At 42.7% G+C, this 21,143-nt stretch overlaps 1 protein-coding gene across 1 annotated transcript in view; it reads left to right on the top strand.

Moving 5' to 3' along the window:
- dlgap2a (discs, large homolog-associated protein 2a) overlaps positions 1 to 21,143 on the top strand; it is a gene marked incomplete at its 5' end in the record, with an annotated part of 125,772 nt that overhangs the window by 40,281 nt on the left and 64,348 nt on the right. The window lies entirely within an intron of this gene.

The raw sequence follows: 21,143 nt of genomic DNA, 5'->3' as shown, positions 1-21,143 counted from the left end.
GTGCACACACACGCACTGTATCAACGACTGCCATCTGTCTGCCAAACTAAGTTGTGCCTCAAAGTCTATGATGTCTCCTAGGGGTGCAGTCCAGGCTGTGAGTGCCACTAGCCAATCAATCCGGGCTATTTTGGGAGCTAAAATAACTCAAATTCATTTATGCCTCCCCCCTCCCCCCTCCCAACACAATTAGCCTCTAGGAGTAGTTGCAATTAATCAAAATTATAATGCAGGCAAACGCATTCAATAACTCCTGATTTGCCACAAAGTAATTAATCATTCAGGCTACATTTTGTAAGAAGAGTCTCTCTCGGATCTCAAGGTCGGTGCAGGATTCCAGTGCATTGATTTGCTGACGTGTAACGCATCAACCAATCCCCCCCCCTCCTCCTCCTCCTGCCCCCAACACTTTTGTTCACTGGGCATATCGCATTGATTTGCAATGTTAAGTCAGTTATTATGATATCGTATATAGATATTGTATATACACCAATACATTTTGTGGTTTACATTTCTCTCTGTAATGCTTTCTTACTCATGACATTGTCTGACACTTATTAGCCACTTCAACCCTCTACACTTGGTTGACCAGAGTCTCCCCCCTGGGCTCTAAGACTGGGCTCTACACCAAATATCTTCACAGAAGTTTCTGTGAATCTACTGACTTCCAGGTCCCTGACTGATTCCTCCAAGCCCCCAGAACCGCGGTAGAACAGTGAATATGTCCACATCAGTGTTTTTTTCGTTGACAAAAACTATGACGAAAAATGTTCGTCAACTACCTTTTTTCACTGACGAAAACTAAATAAAAACTAAATAAAAACTAAGCTATGATGACTAAAACTAGACTAAATATATTGACAATTTCGTCAACAAATAAAAACTAGACTAAAATGTTAGTGAGGGACTAGTGGAGAAGAGATCCAGTAGAACTAAAAGACATGTCATTTTATGTTTGGTTGCGCTCGGGTGTTGCGCTCTGAAAATAGCAGATCTACAAGCTCACAGCGCGTCGCAGCGCGCCGCGTTGTGAGCTTGTAGATGGCTATTTTCAGCATGAAACCAAGTGTAAAATCAGCCATTACGACACCATCAAGGCACCGCCAAAATACATTTTAGTCGACTAAATCAACTGTAGATTTAGTCGACTATAACCTTATGATATTTAGTCGACTAAAACTAGACAAAAACTAAAACATTTCAATGACTAAAATATGACTAAATTCTAAATGGAATTTTATTCAAAAGACTATGACTAAAACTAAATCAAAATTTGCTGTCAAAATCAACACTGCTTCCAGGTCCCTGACTGATTCCTCCAAGCCCCCAGAACCACGGTAGAACGGTCAATATGTCCACGTTTAAAACGCTACTGCGCACGCTTCTACCGTTTGCTCGCTACGCCAGCGGTCCAGGCCGTAATGTCCCTTTATTTGCCCTATTTTCAAAAACCTCCAGTAATGTATTTACAATTTCTGCTCCCTGTAAGAGCTTTTCCTCCCACACTTCAGCATTGCACTTCTCCTACGTATCTGTTCTGTTCTGTTCTGTTCTGTTCTGTTCTGTTCTGTTCTGTTCTGTTCTGTTCTGTTCTGTTCTGTTCTTTTCTGTTCCTGTACCTTCAAATGGTACGTTTGGTGCCTCTGCCTCATCTCTTCAGAACTATCAGCATATTTTTTCATAATATTTAAACTATACACAAATCCACAGAGCGCTTGGCCACAGTCAAAGCCTTTTGTTTAACTACAGAGAAGCACCTTCACCGGCAGCAACGGTAGACGGAATAATGGGCCGATATGAGATTTCCATCTTTCTGTACTTTAATGTTCAATAGAAGAGCGATAGCAACAGTCTGAGACATTATAATAGGTGAAGGTGATGAAATGATGACGCTTTCCACAGCACACTGTTCAGCACACTCCTGTTCCTGAACTCAACCAATCTGTTTTTCCCACCTAATGTTCAGTGTTTCCACTGAAAATTAATTGGTTTAGAACCCTAAAATGTGTTTCTGAACTGGAACCAAAGTGGGCGTGTCACTATTCTGCAGGTTGGAAGATGTGATATAAACAGTGTCAAAATCAAGCGAAAATGAAAGAAAAAGAACTGCAACTGCCATTGGAATCGAACCTGGGGCAATGGGGTTGCCGGTTCGCGGCTGGTTCCATGAAAGCACCAAGGTTCCAAGGATTTAGAAAGGAGACAGTTCTAGAAGAACCAAAGGTATTTTGATGGAAAAGGGGCACGGTGGCGCAGTCGGTAGTGCTGTCGCCTCACAGCTAGAAGGTCCTGGGTTCGATTCCCGCTGGGGACGCTGTGGGCGCTGGGGGCGTGTCTTCTCCTCCGCGTCATCAGCGCCCATACCCTACTAGGTGGGGTTGGCGAAAGGGCCTTTCTGTGTGGAGTTTGCATGTTCTCCCCGTGTCTCCTACCCTCACAAAAACATGTAGTAATCCTGGTCGCTATAACGCCTTCCCCATGACAGCCGGGGCGCCTGATGGAGGGGAAGGGAACTGGTTGGAATAACGTGTTCCTTCCACGCGCTACGTCCTACCAGGGAAACTCTCCCCTGTCAGGTGACAAGAAGGTCAGTTGGCTCTCATGCATTGAAGGAAGCATGAGCTCGGCCTTGGCCTCCCTATGTTGTGGGGGACTGGTGTAGTGCTGGTGTAGGGCTGGTGTAGGGCTGGTGTAGCGCCCAGGATCACTTAGGAAATTGGCACCGGGTGAAAAAAATGGGTTACAAAAATCGCGGGATAAAAATTTTAAAAAAAAAGAAAAAGAAAAGGGGCCTCTGTGTCTTAACTGCTGTCCTTTCATCAGAAGCTCTTAGCTAAAAAAAAGTTGAGTACGTTTCATTGTTCTAGAAAGACATTAGAGGAGTCATGTGTCTAATTTGTCTTTGGAACAGATTGTGTTTAAGTGCAAATCTTGTTTGAAAGTGCTAGTTGTTTCATTTTGGGATTGCCACTGATAACATATTGTCACATTATTGCTATTCTTACAGCACATTCATATTCACAATTCAACACAATTATCCATCCAAACTCATAATGCACCTGGCATTACGTTCCTTCTATCTATGTCTGTGTGAGTTTGATTTATTGGACATCATCATGACCAGACAACTCTCTCTCTCAGCAAAATCAACCGATCGACTATGCATGCACCTCATGGTACCATAGCACCACAAAGGCTCCAGACATCCCAAAACAAACTGGTCAGGCGACTGCTTGGCCTTACATCTACAACTCATCTAACCCCTGCTCATTTAGCTAGGGTCGGATGGCTCAGGGTAGAGGACAGAGTACAGCAACTTGCAAAAGGCCTGGTCTACAAGATACACTACACCACAAAGACACCCATGTACCTGTCAAACTACTTCAAAAACGTTAATAAGTCCACAATCACAACAGCAGAGGGAGCTCCACTAATCACGTTCAACCCAGATTTGGCTCAAGCAAGGGGTTAAATTTGTTCTTCTGCTATGCCACAAAAATGTGGAATGCCCTACCTACAGTCGTAAAGGAGTGTAAATCCCTACTCTCCTTCAAAACCGTTCTAAAAGAGCACTTACAGGTGGCTGCACTTACTGTACAGGTGACTGCAATTATATGATGTTTTGCATAGTATTGTATATTTGTCGGTCATTAAATGATTCGATGAATTGGGTACAAAGGACCCCAATGGAAACAAGCCATAGGCTTTCTTGGGTTTAAAATCCTCTTAGCAGACCTTGTATTGAACTGTACTTTCGTGTCCTTTTTTTTAGCAAACTGCTAATAAAGTATTCAATCAATCAAACCTGTAACATTTCAGCACAACATTATTATTATCATTATGAGAGGGCATCAGCTGTGCAGAAGAATTATACATTATGCTATATTGTTATTATGGTTGTTTATATATAACCTTTATATTTTACCATCACTTATAGTACTTATATAATACATAAGAGCCTAGATGTCTCAACTAGGCCTGATAGCTATTGTTTTGGTTACAGCCTGTCTTGTCACCGTTCAGCTTGTCCTTGTAGCAGTTTAGTATTTATTGATCTACTATTGGTCTAATCTAACTATTGGTCTGATCCCTGTGCTCGTTGGCAGAATTACCTTACCACCGACCGAGTGCTGTGGTACTTCTCCCCATGACATCATGTACATTAAAGCATTAACCATCGCCACCAACAATATTGTCTCATCAATTCACCGATTGATCCAGAATTCCACGACAGCCTGTCATCTGGTGTCACCCTAATGTTTGCAGCATATTGGTGAAATCGCCCGCGCAAACATTTACCCCACAAACCACCATGCAGACCACCAGACCCCCTCAAACACCCTCCACACCTCCATCCAAACTCGCCACTTTTGTGGACCCAGCAGTTAACTGTCCCTTTGTTCTTTTTGCCCACAGCGCTTACCGTTTGGATAACATCAACAGTGACATGCGTAACTACATCACCAATTTCGCTGCAGACTTAAGGTGAATGCAAGCTCGCTCTCCCCCCCGAACCCCCCTCCTCCCCCTCGCTCTCTCTCATTCGCTGCCACCCTGCAGTGGTCTGGCCTCCTATCAGCAGCAGTGGTGGAAGAAGTACTCACATGTGTTACTTAAGTAGAAGTATCAATACTGCAATGTAGAACAAATACTGCAACAAAATATACTTAAAAGTACCAAAAGTAAAATTACTCATTATGCAGAATGTCACATTGCACAACTTTTTAAAAATCATTTGAAAATAGCCAAAGTATATAGGCATGAAGTGGTGTATGTTTTGTAATAATAATCAAAATCTACAAAGTAACTAGTAATTGAAGTTTTCAAATAATTGCAGTGGAGTAAAAGTACAATATTTGCCTCTGAGTATTGAAAATTGGAAATATTCCAGTAAAGTAAAAAAATATATAATAAGTACAGTACTTGAGTACATGTACTCAGTTACTTTCCACCACTGCCTATATCGGCCAGCTGGCTCTCTGCTCGTCTGACAGCTATGACTCACAGAGCAAACAGTCAACAGCAGTCAATGAGAGGTTCACCTGGGGCGACCCCCCCCCGCCCCCGTCCCCTTCACACTGGCAGAATGAGAGGTTCACCTGGGGCGACCCCCCGTCCCCCCCCCCCCGTCCCCTTCACACTGCCACAAGCACAATTAGGCACAGCAAACACACTGTACCATCTTGCTTAACTCTTTAAGACCTGAGAACGCATCTGTGTGTCATTTTTAGATTTCGTTGGGCTATTCAAAAATAGCAGATCTACAAGCTCATAGCGCGGCACCGAGTGCCGCGCTATGAGCTTGTAGATCTGCTATTTTTGAAAAATCGTGAAAAATGTTGTGCAAATCTTTGAATATATATATACTTAAAGCGAGCATTTCTAGCTAAAATGTTATTGCTTCTGGGGATTCTACAAATGTCTTCTAAATCAGTTTAGTTTAAAACAGTTTTCTGAAACACTTCCCAGCAAGCACAATGACGTCATGATGACGTTATGATGACGCCCGGTCATCACCCCCGGTGACGTTCAGGACTAGGCCAAATCACAGCCCATATGGGGATGATCTTTACGTCATTTACAGGACGTCATCACCGGGACATCATATGGACATTTGGACAGCAATTTTGGGTGATGAAAAATGTGTTTCGATGACGTCCTGGAAATGACGTTAAAATCATCCCCATATGGGCTGTGATCTGGCCAAGTCCTGAACGTCACCGAAGGACGTAATGAAAACATCATCATGACGTCTTTCAGTGACGTTCACGACTAGGCCAGATCAAGGCCCATGTGGGGATGATTCGGACGTCATCGCCAGGACATCTTATGGACGGCTTTGTGGTGACCTCGAACAGACACTTTTACGGCCAGTGTTGATGATGAAAATGCCGCACAGATGACGTCCTGGAAATGACGTCAAAATCATCCCCATATGGGCTGTGATCTGGCCAAGTCCTGAACGTCACCAAAGGACGTCATCACAACGTCATCATGATGTCTTGCAGTGACTTCCACGACTAGGCCAGATCGAGGCCCATATGGGGACGATTTGGACGTCATCACCAGGACATCTTATGGACGGCTTTGTGGTGACCTCAAACAGCCGCATATTGGCCCACGGCCAGTGTGGATGATGAAAAAGCCGTTTAGATGGCGTCCCGCTCAACACGTCATCATGACGTCTTTCAGTGATGTTCACTCTAGGCCAGATCAAGGCCCATGTGGGGATGATTCGGACGTCATCGCCAGGACGGCTTTGTAGTGACCTCAAACAGACGCTTTTACGGCCAGTGTGGGTGACGTAAAAGCCGCTCAGATGACGTCCTGGTAATGACGTCATAATCATCCCCATATGGGCTGTGATCTGGCCTGGCCTTGTCCTGAACGTCACCAAAGGACGTCATCACAACGTCATCATGACATCTTTGAGTGACGTTTACGACTAGGCCAGATCACGGCCCATATGGGGATGATTTGGACGTCATCGCCGGGACATCTTATGGGCGGCTTTGTGGTGACCTCAAACAGACGCTTTTACGGCCAGTGTGGGTGACGAAAAAGCCGTTCAGATGACGTCCTGGAAATGGCGTCAAAATCATCCCCATATGGGCTGTAATCTGGCCTAGTCCTGAACGTCACCGAAGGACGTCATCACAACGTCATCATGACGTCTTTCAGTGACGTTTACGAGTAGGCCAGATCACGGCCCATATGGGGAGGATTTGGACGTCATCGCCGGGACATCTTATGGGCGGCTTTGTGGTGACCTCAAACAGACGCTTTTACGGCCAGTGTGGGTGACGAAAAAGCCGTTCAGATGACGTCCTGGAAATGGCGTCAAAATCATCCCCATATGGGCTGTAATCTGGCCTAGTCCTGAACGTCACCGAAGGACGTCATCACAACGTCATCATGACGTCTTTCAGTGACGTTTACGAGTAGGCCAGATCACGGCCCATGTGGGGGTGATTTGGACGTCATCGCCGGGACATCGTATGGACAACTTTTTAGTGACCTAAAACAGACGGCCAGTTTGGGTGATTAAAAAGTCGCTTAGATGACGTCCTGGAAATGACGTCATAATCATCCCCATATCGGCTGTGATCTGGCCTAATCCTGAACGTCACTGAAAGACGTCACCACAACGTTAATTGGCTTTGTGTCTCCTATTTAGTGCTGTTTAAACAAGAGGTAATTTACATAAGACAGTAGCTATTGATTTGATTGCATGCAGCATAGTGTGGCACATCAACCTGCAAGTATCAAAGAGCAATGTATTATAAAGGCCTGGGGTCTGGTTGACTGTAAAGAGCTATAACAACTCTCTATTGGATCAACCAACAACATGCCCATGCCAACACACACTATAAGTAACTATGGGAAAAGGTAAGAGGGAGTGACCAAATGGACAGACATTTACACTAATGGTTTTATTAACAAATTACATAAAACGTAAATCACCAAACACCACCACAACAAAACACTTAACACAATGACCCATAACATAACCCCAATACCCATTTCCATATTCAAATAATAACACAAATAAGAACAAAAACAGTCCTTGGCACCCCAGTGCATGCTGGGAAATGGCAGTGCATGCTGGGAAATGGACTTCCTCTAGCCATCATTATCTAGGTCACTAAAAAGCTGTCCATATGAGGTCCTGGTGATGACGTCAAGATCCTCCCCATATGGGCTGTGATCTGGCATAGTCCTGAATGTCATTGACGGACGTCATCACAACGTTATCATGACGTCTTTCAGTGACGTCCACAACTTGGCAAGATCAAAGCCCAGAGAGGATGATTTGGACATAGTCGCCAGGACGGCTTTGTAGTTACCTCAAACAGCTGCTTATTAGCCTATGGCCAGTGTGGGTGATGAAAAATCAGTTTAGATGACGCTCAACACGTCCAAATCACCATATTGGCTGTGATCTGGCCGAGTCCTGAATGTGACGTTCTTTCAGTGACGTCCACGACCAAGCCAGATTAAGGCCCATGTGGGGATGATTTGGACGTCATCGCCAGGACGGCTTTGTGGTGACCTCAAACAGACGCAGTATGGGTGATGAAAAAGCCGCTCAGATGACGTCCTGGAAATGACGTCCAAATCATCCCCATATGGGCTGTGATCTGGCCTAGTCCTTAACGTCAAAGGACGTCATAGGACGTCATCATGACGTCTTTCAGTGACGTCCACGACTGGGCCAGATCAAGGCCCATGTGGGGATGATTTGGATGTCATTGCCAGGACTGCTTTGTGACAACCTTAAACAGACGCTGTTACAGCCAGTATGGGTGATGAAAAAGCCGCTCAGATGACGTCCTGAAAATGACGTCCAAATCATCCCCATATGGGCTGTGATCTGGCCTAGTCCTTAACGTCAAAGGACGTCATAGGACGTCATCATGACGTCTTTCAGTGACGTCCACGACTGGGCCAGATCAAGGCCCATGTGGGGATGATTTGGACGTCTTCACCAGGACTTGCTTTCCTTTCACTTCAAAATCAGAGAGAGACTGAGGTGGAAGAAGTTCACCGTCAACCTTAGCATTTTGAAACTTAATAAAGTATAAGGCACCAAATCTGAACCAAGACCAATAGACAACTTCTGTTACAAAGCTCACCTACATATCAATGATTCAGTCAATCTGCAGTGCAACAGGAGTTTTATTCAAGATTTATTCCTTGTATTTGCCTTTACAAACATGCAATACTTTTAACACTCCTTTTAACGTGTCTGTACACCTATACAAAGCAAAAAAAACTGCTTTTAACGTGTCTGTCGTGCCTTAACATGCACCAATGAAAATGCAGTCCTTTTAACATGTACAAACCTAAATATAGGCCTTTTAATTAGTCACTTTTAACGTGTCTGTCGTGCCTTAACATGCACAAATGAAAATTCAGTCCTTTTAACATGGTACAAACCTAAATACAGGCCTTTTAATTAGTCACTTTTAACGTGTCTGTCGTGCCTTAACATGCACAAATGAAAATTCTGTCCTTTTAACATGTACAAACAAAAAATACAGGCCTTTTAATTAGTCTATTTAACGTGTCTGTCGTGCGTGTACACTAGTACTAACTGGACGGGGTATCGTATGCGGCGTTGTTGGCCGCACTCTGTCGATTGTACCCCCCACCACCAGACCTCCCAGGGGCATGTTTAAGATAGTCAGCAATTATTGCTGTGGTGTCGCTCACAGTCGCTGTTCCATTACAACGGTTGACTGACTCTGAAAAAGAAAATAATGAAAACAAGTCAGAAATGCAAAACATTGCTTAAACAAAAATAAAATTCCATCGTAACCATTGTAATTACCTATAACGGCAGAGAAGATAGCCGTGGGCCCAAAGGCCATCTTCATTCCCGTCCCCCTCATATTCATTCCTGCCATTAAACTGTTTGTGAATAATCTGAAATGGTTAAAACAGAAGCAATATGAAACACAATACAGAAGGACGACCACAAGAACTGCAAAACTGTGGTCAAGCTGTCATTTTGCACTATTTTTCATAATTACGCATCATCCTTTGTACAGTACACACCGATCCAACACACTCGTCACACAGTCCCTCAAGGACCTCCCCCCGAGTCTTGACAGATGAGCTATCTGTGGATATTTGTTGAATAGCTGTTGAGTTATCAATTGTGGCACATACATTGTTGACTATAGACAATTCTTGTGGCTTGGCAAATATATCTAAAGATCAAGACAGTCATACCAGCCTTTCCTGGAGCCCTGGCTCTTCAGAAAGTTTGTCCTCCATTAGAATAAATTCACTAATAGAGTCCATCCTCTTAAGAGCAAAGGAGTCTTTTCGTTGTCCCTGAAGCTCTTTCAGCTGGTCCTCCAAGTCCAAGAGCTTGTTTAGCACTTTCCGTTGAAATTCTGAAAATATAAAATCACCATTACAACAATAGTCAGTTGCTTCTACATTTATTCACATCACTGAACTGAGTTGCATAACAAAAGAGGACAACATGTGAAGAGATTGTGCTATTGAAGCAGTTTACTTAATCTTTGATTACAACAATCATTTACCGTAATTTTCGCACTATAAGCCGCACCTGACTATAAGCCGCAGCAGCTAAATTGAATGTTTGGAACATATATAAGCCGCACTGGACTATAAGCCGCGGGTGTAAAATCCATAGATTTAGGAGGTCCCCTAGTGGCCGTTAGCTGTAAAAATCCATAGATAAGCCGCACCGTTATATAAGCCGCAGGGTCGAAAAATGGGAAAAAAGTCGCGGCTTATAGTCCGAAATTTACGGTAATCTATGCATGGTCATACTTACTTTCTTCCGACATCGGAAAGGACAGTACTTCATTCCATTGGGGGGGGGGGGGTGTAGGACAATGAACAAATTTAGAAACTTTCCACAACAGACAATGTGATTAAGAATGAAGCCGCACAACTGCATGTAAAGGCTTACCTCTAATCTTGTTTATTTTTTCCAATGCAGGGTTCGTCTGTGCAATGGAATTAGAAGCGATACCCTCCACGTCGCTACTTTCTTGGGACATGTAGTCCCGTGCTTCATTAAGAAATGTAAAAATATGTCATCCTTGAATCCTCCATTTCAAATGTCTCACAACCCTTCAGTGTCAATAGTGCAATGTGTCAACAAAAAGAAAAGTACCTGGATTGGGTTTGGCGCTTGGAAACATTTGCTTAATTGCCTCAGGCTTTGGAGCTTCTGTAAAGACAATTTGTGTCACATCAGTAGATTCAGGGTTCATTTTTATTCTTTCATTAACAATAATGCAATTTACACTCATAACTTTTAAATGTAAATAGTTTTATGAAAATGTAGTCAGAGCCAAATTCACAGTTTACCTTGTTTTTTATTTACTACAGCCTTCCTCCCACACCTTGGTGAATCTGATGTTTCTGTAAAGACAATGTGCCACAAACAGGAATCACATTCAATATCCATGAAATGGGAATAACTTCTACAGTACATTATTCCAAATTCCTCCAGGTTACCATTCTGATGAACCAGTAGGGACTGGGAGTCCATTTGCTCATCAGTGGAGCTCTCCGGCACTTCAAAATATAAATGAGAGAGGACCAGATTAAAACTCACGTTTAAATGTAAATAGTTTTTCCACAATTTAATCAGAGTACCAAAATGACAAACTTACAGTGATTCTTTTTATTGACTGCCTTCCTTATAGGCCTAGGCTTTGGTGCATCTGTAAAGACACAATTTGTGTCACATCATTAGAATCAGGGTTAATTTTTATTCTTTCATTAACAATAATGCAATTTACACTCATGTAAATAGTTTTATGAAAATGAAATCAGAGCCAAACTGACAATTTACCTTGGTTTTTCTTTAGTACCACGCCGACAGCCTTCCTCCCTCGCCCAGGCTTTGGTGCATCTGGTGTTTCTGTAAAGACAATTTGTGCCACAAACGGGAATCACTTTCCGCCTCCAACACCACATGTAGTAACCTTCAAATATCCATGCAATCTGAACAACATCTACAGTACATTATTCCAAATTCATCCATATACTGGCTAAAGTTTACCAGTCTGTTGAACCAGTGGAGAGTGCGCCAGTTTGCCACAGGATTTCTCCAGCACTTAAAAAAATAATTTGTTTTATTCCTGGATTAAAAACAACGTACTGTACTCATACTTTGTTAAATAAAGGTTTTTATGACAATCTTTACCTTTGTTTTTTAGAGCCGCCTTTCTTACCGGCCTAGGCTTTGGTGCATCTGTAAAGACACCATTTGTGTAAATTAGATTCAGTGTTCATTTTTATTCTTCGAACAATGCAATTTACGCTCACAAATTTTTAAATGTAATCAGATCCAAACTGACAGTTTACCTTGGTTTTTCTTCAGTAGGCCTACAGCCCTCCTCCCTCGCCTAAGCATTGGTGCATCTGGTGTTTCTGTAAAGACAATTTGTACAACATCAAACAGGAATCACTTTTTGGCTCCAACCATCACATTTAGTAACCTTCAAATATCCATGCAATCGGAATAAGTCTACAGTACTTAAGTCCAAATTCATCCATATACTGGCTAAAGGTTACCAGTCTGTTGAACCAGTGGAGAGTCATCCAGGTCATTGGCAGAGTGCTCCAGCACTGCAAGATATAAATGAGTTTAGAAATAACTTAACACACTTAAATGTAAATAGTTTTACGACAATGCAATCAGAGTAACAAACTGTAGTTTACAGACACACCAGATGCACAAAAGGCTGACCTACATAAAGGTAGGAAACTTTGCAAAAGAACGAAGGTAAAGACAATTTGTGCCACATCAAACAGGAATCACCTTTTTGGCTCCAATCAAAACATTTAGTAATCCATGAAATTGGAATAACTTCTACAGTACTTTATTCCAAATTCATCCATGTACTGGCTAAAGGTTACCGTTCTGTTGAACCAGTGGGGAGTCCTCCAGGTTGGCAGATCGCTCGAGCACTGCAAGATATAAATGAGTTTAGAATTAACTCACTTACATTTAAATGTAAATAGTTTTACAACAATGCAATCAGAGATTTTACCTTTGTTCTGCTTTTCATTTCCTGTAATGGCACCGGACGGCTCAACCCTTTCTGTATCCATCGTTTCTGTAAAGACAATTTTGTTCCACATCAAACAGGAATCACTTTTTCACAATAACCAACTCCAACTCCCCCCAAAGTCCTGACGTCACTCCCGCTACCCCTGGGTCAGTATTCTTTCTATTGAAAATCCAGGGAAATCTTAGATTGTGTCATACAAGAACTGTGTTCCAAAAGAAACATCAGGATGGTGATTCTGTCAGGTATGCAACTGTTCATGATATCGAGTTACATTTGATAACGTCTGTGTTTGGAAAAAAAATAAGATAAAATATGGCACCAACATGCGTCATTTCAGTTAAGTCGCCAGGCTAATTTCTTTATATTTTATAACAGTTCTTAGGACACAAGATGTCCAAGATGACTGGGATTTTCCAATAAAAATAATTTATTCTGTGACCCAGGGGAATGGCAGCCTCTAGCGGCAGTGATGTCAGACTTAAACAATATAATTTGACTTCTTACTTATAAATTCTTAGTCCTGGCAGAACAGAAGATTTAAATGCTTACCTTTGCTTTCAGGCGCCACCACCTGGTGCTTTTTGGGTGCGGCTGGCAAAGCTGTCATTTTTCCTGAACAAAGTACAATAGGGCTCCAGTTAGAACAATAAAATGAAATGCACTTAGTATGAATTGATAGTTGCAGCCCTTGTACACCCAATAACATTGTTGACGTTAGTGTAAATACAAAGTTATGGTTACTTGTGCACATTCACATTTTGATTTGACTTGATCTGAACCTCGTGCCCTCTGGTGATGTGCTGGATGAGGCAACCTTTAGTTTAGGCCCTATGATGGCTTGGTGATACCGTGTTAGAGAGTGCAGTATTTTTTACCCATTTCTCTTTTTTTTACCCCCTCCTCGTTTTTCATTCTCAAAAATAAAGGTTATTTGTAGACTCCTAATGGGAACTTACATCTCTTCATTGAGTTGACCCAGTATTGGAATAATCCTGCTACAAATGAACTTACAATACTATGTAAACACTACCATCTGTCTAAACAGCATGTTCTCGAAATTCAACTAGCATATATACAAAATAAAATTAACAGTCAGTCATTCTGGATGAGGCGCAGGAAAACGTGTTCTATCACTCCATGTCGTGGAGAAGCGGGAACACAGCATAGCCTTCTAAATGAGGCAAACAAACACACTTTCTATACAGTTCTTTTTTTTGTAGCAACCGTCTAGCCGCTCCAGTCATCAGTCTGTGTTCTACATATACAATGTCGATGAGCTTTGAGCTGCAGGGTTTTTCAAACAAGTCCACAGCGTCGTCCTGTGCAATTAGAGCAACTGCGACCGTGCCTTCTGGTCTACTGTCTTTCACAAAGGCAAAGTCACCATTCCTCAGCAGGAAACAGGAATTTGGCAGTTTGGCTGACACAAAGTGACATTTATGTTTGGGCCGCAATATGTCACTGTTCACAAGCTGCCTTTCAGTCACTCTCTTGGTGATCTGTGCTATAGGGTTCAGACTTTTCCTGACCATCTTTTTCACGGACTGGAGGTGGTTCTCAAAGGGGAAGCAGGAGATGTCATTTAATGAACAGGCAAAATGTTCTACATCATCTGCAATATGTTTTAAACAATGCACATTGTACACTGGAAACTCATCACTGTACAGCGCCGAACTGTTTGTTACAAAATGTTGCATGAGCTCCTTGGCATAAGGGAGATAGGCCTGTCTTTTTGCAGCATCTGACTCCAGGAGAATGGAAGTGGCAACTGACAGACTTAAGAAATGGTCGTAGTAGGGCTCTTCAACCAAGTCTTTGAGCACAATTGACCCAGTGTAGAGAAGGAATTGTCTCAATTCCGTTGCCTTCCACCGGTCCAAGTCTTTCAGCGAGCGGGGTTGTCTTGCAAACTCTGCAGGCATTGCACCCTGCAGCATGAGTAGTCTTTCTGACAATTGATCTCTTATTCGTGGTCTTAATCTACAGCTATTGGGGCCAGACAACAAAAAATGTATCATGCGCTTCATAACCCCAAGGCATATAAGGTGCATGTAGTCCAAAGCAAAGTGCTTGACACACAGAATGCCAGCACCAAATAGAGGTGATGGCCCATGTTGGTGGTTGGGATAAAGGAGTTGGCTGAACATAGTATCAGTCCTCGGCTCAAAGACATCCATCGACAGGAATGACTGCAAGTTACCTGATCTAGTTGCAGTTTCAATACAGCGCTCACATCCATGGACAGCATTGTGGCCCTTGATTTTTTTCAGGAAGGCCCTGGCAGGTGCGTCACAGAGAAAAGCCCTCACCCTGAATGTGTGCACTTTCCCCTCGTGTGTAATTCCACTGTTCTGGAGCTGTTTGAGCTCTGCCACAAAGTCTAAAACATAGTCCTCAACAGGATTTGGCTTTCCTTTACCACAATAAAGCGCAATAAGAAACGGTTTAGACTTGTGGAACTGTCCCAGTATTGGCCACAACTGTGTCCTGTTGGACTTAAATAGCGGAGTCCCATCAATATTGAATGCCATTTCAATGTCTCCTGAGAATGCAGGACATACAGACATGTAGCGTTCAACACCTTGTTGTATTCCATAATATATATACTGGCCATTACACAGTTCCTTCACTTGTACTTTCCGAGGGGTAGCAAGAAGTGTGCGTTTGTCTTTGGGAAGGTTGTGCCCATGCTTCCGAAGAATATTAAGGAGTTTATTGACTGCATGGTCCGTTTGCCTCGTTTCTGTGGCCCACTTTGCCAGCTCTTTGTGAAGCGTTTCTGCCTCCACTTCTGTAGCAACAACATCATCATCATCATCATAACAAAGTTCTGGTTCAGAGTCACTTAAAAAAACACGTTCACACTCCTCACACTCCTCATCACTGTCACTCATCGCAGCTGGTGTAATTTCTTCTGGTGGTACATCACCCTCTAGTGAGGTGTCACTGTCTATAATGTCTGTGTTGTCAGCCGCTTCAATAAAGGCAGTAAGCCTCCTGTTTGAGCGCTTCCACTCACAGGCATAATTTTGTGCCATTGCAACTTACCAGTCAATTAATTGTTTCTTGAAACCTGCAAGAGAGGGGGGAAAAGAAAAAAAAAAGAAAGAAAATGTCATAGCCTACAGGGCCCAGATGGGATCCTCGGCTGCATCCTAAAAGCATGTGCGGACCAGCGGGTGGAGACTTCAACCTCTCCCAGGCCATGGTTCCCGCAGGTTTCAAAATGTCCACCCCCAACAAGCACTTGCATGACTGGGACCTGTCTCCCTCACCCTAGTACTCAGCATGCAATGCTTTGAGAGGCCAGTGAGACATGCCGTCTTGCTGGACCCTTGGCAATTTGAACTGTCAAAACTAATCCACTTACAACTTAATTGCCATGGCACTTCACACCTCCCTCTCCCTCTCACCTGGATGTCAGAAAGCCAAATACATACACATGTTGTCTGTGTACTACAGCTCAGAATTCAACCCTAGCCAGGCGCTACACTAAACTCAGAGACCTCAAGATGGACGAGCATGTGCAACTGATAATAGACTTTCTGACGAACCGCCGCCAGGTGGTCATAATGGGCAATATCATATCAGACTCCCTGAACCTCAATACAGGAGCCCCCTGAGGGATTTGCGCTGTCAACGAGTCAGCCTGTTGCCAGTTGTCAATCTGACATCACTATAGTGTCAAACAATCTCACTCTCAATGTCAACGAGACCAAGGAGCTGATTGTGGTCTACAGGAGGTTGAGGAGAGAGCAAGCACCCATCTTCATCAACAGTGTTGTTGTGGAAAGGGTTTGCGAGATCAAGCGTCTCTGCGTATACATCAATGAGGTGGGCCACACATACAGTGAAAAAAAAGGCTCAGCGGCAGATGGTTTTGAGGTAGATTCCCCATGCACTGCTCACCAGTGAGCCATGTTAAGTAGCAAGCTACTCTGTACTAAGTGGGCTACACCTACCACCTGGTCTGTAGACTTGTCAGCAAAACCACCTCAGAAACAAGTCACAGCCAGGCTGGTCAAAAGGGGGGTTGCATTACAGAAATCTATGGCTGACAAAGAAAGTGTGCAAGAGGGACTGTCTTGAGAACGTGTGCATGATGACAACGTAAATTTAAGTAAGGAAAAATATATAATACTTACTGTATATTGTAGTTCTCAGTGTCCCCAGTCTGTAGACTTGACAGCAATGTCCCCAGTCTGTAGACTTGACAGAAAAAACCCCACAGCAGAACTACCTCAGGAAGAATATCCAGGCTGGTCAGAAGAAGGGGGGAGAGGGGGGGCTGCATTACAGAAATCTATGGCTGACAATTAAAGAAAGTGTGCATGATGACAACGTAAATTTAAAGGGCAAGACCACTTTGGTAGAGGTTTGGGTTGTGTAGTTACCTTGCCATGATGTAACTCCAAAGGTGGGCAAGAAATAAAAAATAATTGCTCCATTGATTAGAAATTGATAATTCAAAATATGCTCCTCATTGACTTACATTGTACGGTAAAACTGCTCTTAAAGTCAGTCTTTTTAGCACAAAAACGAACGCAAACAAAGTTGATTCAGACAATATAGAACATCACCAAACCCAGTACTGTTTTTTTTTTTAAATAAAAATGTCAACTTCCTGTTGATTTTGCCATTTTTAATAAGTAGAAAACCCGGACTGGATCGGCGGATCCGGATCCAGATCTTCAAATAGTAAAATCAACAGGAAGTTGACATTAAAAAAAAACAAAAAAACAGTACTGGATTTGGTGATGCTCTATATTGTCTGAATCAGCTATGTTTGGGTTCATTTATGTGCTAAAAGAGTGACTTGAGAGCTGTTTCACCGTACAATGTAAGTCAATGAGGAGCATATTTTGAATTATAAATTTCTAATCAATGGAGCAATTATTTTTTATTTCTTTCCCACCTTTGGAGTTACATCATGGCAAGGTAACTACACAACCCAAACCTCTACTAAAGTAGTCTTACCCTTTAAGTAAGGAAAAATATATAATACTTACTGTATATTGTAGTTCTCAGTGTCCCCCCAGTCTGTAGACTTGACAGCAGTGTCCCCAGTCTGTAGACTCGACAGAAAGAAAAAAAAAACACAGCAAAACCACCTCAGGAAGAATATCCAGGCTGGTCAGAAGAAGGGGGGAGAGGGGGGGGGTTGCATTACAGAAATCTATGGCTGACAATTAAAGAAAGTGTGCATGATGACAACGTAAATTTAAGTAAGGAAACATATATAATACTTACTGTATATTGTAGTTCTCAGTGTCCCCAGTCAACTTGACAGCAGTGTCCCCAGTCTGTAGACTTGACAGCAGTGTCCCCAGTCTGTAGACTCGATAGCAAGAACAAAACCCACAGCAAAACCACCTCAGGAAGAATAGCCAGGCTGGTCAGAAGAAGCGGGGAGAGGGGGGGTTGCATTACAGAAATCTATGGCTGACAATTAAAGAAAGTGTGCATGATGACAACGTAAATTTAAGTAAGGAAAAATATATTATACTTACTGTATATTGTAGTTCTCAGTGTCCCCAGTCAACTTGACAGCAGTGTCCCCAGTCTGTAGACTTGACAGCAGTGTCCCCAGTCTGTAGACTTGACAGCAGTGTCCCCAGTCTGTAGACTTGACAGCAGTGTCCCCAGTTTGTAGACTTGACAGCAGTGTCCCCAGTCTGTAGACTTGACAGCAGTGTCCCCTCGATAGCAAGAAAAAAAACCCAGCTCAGGAAGAATATCCAGGCTGGTCAGAAGAAGGGGGGAGAGGGGGGGTTGCATTACAGAAATCTATGGCTGACAATTAAAGAAAGTGTGCATGATGACAACGTAAATTTAAGTAAGGAAAAATATATTATACTTACTGTATATTGTAGTTCTCAGTGTCCCCAGTCAACTTGACAGCAGTGTCCCCAGTCTGTAGACTTGACAGCAGTGTCCCCAGTCTGTAGACTTGACAGCAGTGTCCCCAGTCTGTAGACTTGACAGCAGTGTCCCCAGTCTGTAGACTTGACAGCAGTGTCCCTAGTCTGTAGACTTGACAGCAGTGTCCCCAGTTTGTAGACTTGACAGCAGTGTCCCCTCGATAGCAAGAAAAAAAACCCAGCTCAGGAAGAATATCCAGGCTGGTCAGAAGAAGGGGGGAGAGGGGGGGGTTAAAAAAATACTTGAATAAAAGTACAAAAGTTTTGTAGCAAAATGTACTTAAAGTACCGAAAGTAAAAGTACTAAAATGTTTTTAAATAGCAGATCTACAAGCTCACAATGCATCGCGTTGTGAGCTTGTAGATCTTTAAAATAGTAATATTTTATTTTTAAGGTAATTAATTCATTTATATCTGCAAAGTAACTAGTTTCTCAAATAATAGTGGAGTAAAAGTACAATATTTGCCTCTCGGATGTAGTGGAGTAGAAGTAAAAGTATAGACTATTGGAAATATAGTCCAGTAAAGTAAAAGTAGCTCAAATTTGTACTTAAGTACAGCACTTGAGTTAATGTACTTAGTTACTTTACACCATAGCCCTGAAACATGACTGTCATACCAGCGTCATGTGAACCATGGCTACTTTACACCACTGAGTAGGCTACACCACACACTGCCCCGTCTCCAAACATGCATAAATGCAAAATATAAGGTGCTTACCCGCGTGCCCCAAATGTTAATTAAGTGTCCGGCATGTTTGTGCAATATATTAGTCCATATCTTTCAATATAGAAGCGTTTTAATCCCGTCTATGGCCGAACGCCATTTCCCTCCTTTGTTTACTTCCTGTTTACATTGAGTGTAATTCCGGTTTTCACCAGATGCGCCCCGTCACTACCGCTAATTGAGAACTTCCGACAGAATCGGCCACGGGATTAAAACACTTCCTTATTGAAAAATATGGACCAATACATTGCACAAACACGCCGGACACCGAGTTAACATGTGGGGCAAGCGGGTAAGCACCTTATATTTTGCATGTGTACACTTTTGGAGAAGTACGGGCTTTGGAGCTGACATTCCAGGGCAAGCCGGGGGGGGGGGGGGGGGGGGGGGGGTAGCTAAGACTCGTAGAGATAGAACATGTCAAAATCGATAAAAAAAAAAATCTACGGGAGTCTTGATCTAAGGCTAATTACAATGTAAATTTAAGTTAGGAAAAAATGTATAACACTTACTGTATAGTAGTTCTTCTCCGTGTCCCAAGTTGCGTCCGTGGCTTTGTTTTAGTCAGTGACAGTGTAATCATCAATGATTAGACAGCAGGAGTGTCACTTATCGTGCTGGCAGCTTTTAAAGGCTGGTAGCGAGCAGCGTGATGTAGTATGAGAGTGACGACACTGGCATAGACTCCCACCTAAGAATGGAATGCGAAAATGCTCGGTCTATCTCAATGAGGAAGTTCCAATGTTTGGAACTACAGCCCATAGCAGCCCGCTTTGCGACGAGATCAAAACGTGACTCTCTATATGGGTCTGGTAGAGAGTTGCATTGAAATTGAGTTGCCAAATCCTTTGGTAATCCACCCAACCCAACTGTCAATTATATATATATATATATATATATATATATATATATATATATATATATATATACACGCCTATTCTATATTAAAAGTAGTCAGCTCCATATATGAGCACAAAAGGACATCAGGGTTTTCCATATGGGCATATCAGGTAGATCGGCGGTGCAAGACATCATCAGAAAATCGTTTTGAACCCTGCAGAGTGCAGCAGCCACTGTGTGGACAGTTAACAGTGCAGCGCCGGATCAAACGACGTTCACGACAAGGCCATATCACAGCCGATATGGGGATGATTTTGACGTAATTTCCAGGACGTCATCAGGACACCGTATTCATAACTGCCAACACTCCTGGTTTTATCAGGAGACTCCTCCTAAACCCTGTCTCCTTCTTGGCTCCGGATTGTTTTTCTATTTTTGGGCAATCAAACACCCTGTTAAGTGCACCAGAATAAAGGAAATTGCATCTAGCCTGCTTTGTTAAAACGTTATGTGGAGGACCCCCAAACCCCCCACCAAACTTGTCCTATCCACATTAATTTAACCATATAACGTTCATGTCTGTATGTCTTGACTAATGTAAACCCCCCTTTTAAATTTCAATTGTAACAATTACACATTTCTTTTGCTTAGCTTTTTATTTTGGTAAGATAGTCTTTTTGTTTGGGTATCTAGAAAACCTCTGTAGAAATTGCATTAATACTAAAATGAATAGCCTATTATTAATAATATTATTATTAAGAGGGGTGCTTACTGCTTGGGTGCACATGTTGGAGAGAGAGAGAACGAGCTCGGTGTAGTACGTGCGCGCGCGAACGCATGCATATGTGCGTCTGGCTACATTTGTGACAGACTGATCACTGATCAGCAGGTGAAAATAGACTCACACAAATTTCCCCCCATAAACTTCACTCTGATAAGTGAATCTAAACATTGTTCAGCCTATTCTGTCGCTACCATTTCATTTTGTATTTATTTCCCCTTAAAAATAATAAGTGACTAACTGCCGAATGGAGGATTTAACGTGGAGAGGATGGTTTTCCTCCCGGATCGCACGGTCCGCAAG

Source organism: Gymnoscopelus braueri (genome assembly GCF_963280865.1).
Source record: "Gymnoscopelus braueri genome assembly, chromosome: 19".
Taxonomy (NCBI): Eukaryota; Metazoa; Chordata; class Actinopteri; order Myctophiformes; family Myctophidae; genus Gymnoscopelus; species Gymnoscopelus braueri.
The sequence above is the reverse complement of the archived record's forward strand: the minus strand, read 5'-3'. Positions and strand labels throughout refer to the sequence as shown.